Source organism: Pinus tabuliformis, chromosome 1_2, assembly GCF_031772625.1.
Source record: "Pinus tabuliformis cultivar Carrire ecotype Pingquan chromosome 1_2, CPIR1, whole genome shotgun sequence".
Lineage (NCBI taxonomy): Eukaryota > Viridiplantae > Streptophyta > Pinopsida > Pinales > Pinaceae > Pinus > Pinus tabuliformis.
The window spans coordinates 482,080,440-482,083,002 of NC_142298.1; the positions used below are offsets into that span (position 1 = coordinate 482,080,440).

Here is a 2,563-nt window from a genome sequence, read left to right on the forward strand (position 1 = left end):
CTCAATGTTATAAATCTAGTTAAACATATGATGAATATTGATTCTAAAATAGTTCTATAAAGGCACAGATTTACACATTGATAGGAACTCATTTATCAGGTATATAGCGACATTTGCATTTATATTATTTTTGAGCCATGTGACATTGAAAATCTTATTGCCTGAGTCGAAATGTGGATGCATTGATCAAAATAAAAGACACTACCACTTACAAAAGCAAGGATATATGAAAAGGTAGTCGTTTATTGAATCAGAATAATTTCATGCATACACTATATAGAATAAACCCAAGGCTGGGGCAATGAAACACCCTTACTGTGAGCTTGAACCCCGTCGCAATATAATAAGACTGAACGACACACCACTCCTACATGAAAGGATATAGAGCTAAAACCATGAAGCTTCACCCATACAAATTGGCTGCAATGATTTATTGTGCACGGGAGGGGATAGTAATATTGTCCATTAACAGAATAGAGCCACAAGCGGACTTGTCACCACATGGCCTCTTCCATCAACCCAACTCAAGTACCCGTACACCACACATTCTCCACCCACCGGATCGTCGTCACTCTGCCCCTTTCCATCCACTACTTCCAAGCTGAGAGAGAATTCCAACTTTTCATTCCTCTCTTTGAATAGCAGAGAGTCAGGTTGCACCTGCACTGAGACTCCTCGAGGAGCCTTCACTACTGCCCTATACAGATATGGTATCGTATTGGGTGTAGTCTATAACGCGACTTTTTGAAAATCTTTCCGGCGGGTTTTTCCAGTCGAAATCCGGCAGAAATTTATTGGAATCGAAGTTTGATAGCTAGTTTCTGCACAATGAAAGCGTCCCAGGGGTTTTCGAGGATGCTGAATCCAAATATGCAGTTAAAAAACCATTTTAACTGCAAAAAATCAAGATTTAACCTCAATTTCTTCCGCCAGATTCCGTCACCGGAATCTCAAAAAGTCGCATTATAGACAACTCCATCGTATTGTCATCAGCGACGTTGCTTAGAATTCTCTTAAATGTCTCCACCTTCGCTGCTGTTGATGTGAAATTTGCAAGGAATGATGGATAGTTGAGATCGCCAACAGCAGCATGGCCGCTGCACGAGTATTCCCTCCTCGTTACCATCCTGATTTCCTTCTTCGTATAATTGAGAGCGCAAAGGTAATCCATATAGTCATTCACGTCGGAGTCATAGACGAGCCCAGGATCTGCTGCTTTATTGGGATTCACAATGCCGGCGCCGAAATCCAGGGGAGTCGCTAGGACGGAAGGAGGGTAGAGTTGATTTGTTATAACGTGACCGGTGTTGTCGTGTGTGTCGGCCGTCGTTATGAGAGCAGATTTGATAGCGGCGGGGCTCCAGTCCGGGTGGACGGCTTTCACCAGAGCCGCAACGCCTGCTGCATGAGGAGCGGCCATAGACGTCCCAGAGGCGAGGGCATAGTCGGTCTCCAATGGAATCGATCCCACGTACGAAGCAGCAACATTAGGCACCCAGGCGGCAAGTATGTCCACGCCGGGTGCAATCACGTCGGGTTTCAAGATACCAGGAGTCAGACTATTTGGCCCTCTCGACGACGTATACGCAACCGCTGGTGCAGGCTTGGATCCCAGCTGAGTTATCACGAACTTTATGTCAGCTGTGGCGTTTGATGCATCAGTACTCATAACATAATCTGCTATTAGGCGTGCTTGCTCTATAGTCACCGTCACCGCAGGCATCCAATACAGTTCAGGGTATAGCGTGTCATAGCCGATGACTATCACAGCAGCAGCTCCGGTTCTGTTTGCTTCCAAGAGCGACATGTAGGAATCCGTGTAATTGTTCATGCAGAACAAGATTTTCCCGGCAACCTTTTCGGGATCTAAGGAATTGAGTGCACATGTTCGAGAGCTGTCATTTCCATAGGTGATCGGAATGCCTGACATCACTCGTCTTTCGGTGAAAAGAGAAGCTCCCTCGATGATTTGTCCGTTCCCCAGCTTAACTTTGGCGATAAAAGCCCTGTCAATAGTGCCGGATCCCACTGTAAGGATCCACGGCGCGCCGTTTTGTACAGTATAGTTATGCGGCCCGGTGTTGTGTGCTGAACAGGAGAAAAGCATGCCTTTTTCTGCCGCTGCAAAGGCTCCTATAGCCATCACGTTTTTGTAGAAATCCGGAGGGCCCAAAGTCATGGACAGAGACAAGATGTCGACTCCATCGGATATGGCGCTCTCTATCGCTGCCAAAGCGTCTACGTCAATGACGTCATCGTCCCAGACAACCTTATACATGGCCACGCGAGCCAGCGGTGCCACACCCCTCGCCCTGCCTTCTGCATACCCGGAAAAATCGGCATTGTCAACGAAGTTTCCTGCAGCCGTCGAGGAGACGTGCGTGCCGTGGCCGTCAGAGTCTCGGGCCGAATCGTAATCCACAGCAGTATTGAGAGAACCGTATTGCGCCAGGAATCCTTTGTTAAAATAACGGGCTCCTATCAGTTTTCTGTTGCAAAGGGAAGAGTTAAAGCCAGCGCCCGGCTGGCATTGGCCTTTCCACTTGGCAGGGATGTCACTCAT

At 47.3% G+C, this 2,563-nt stretch overlaps 1 pseudogene; it reads right to left on the bottom strand.

Annotated features, from left to right (window-relative positions):
- Nucleotides 1-465: 465 nt before the first annotated feature.
- On the bottom strand, nucleotides 466-2,563 carry LOC149206432 (subtilisin-like protease SBT1.7 pseudogene; annotated as a pseudogene).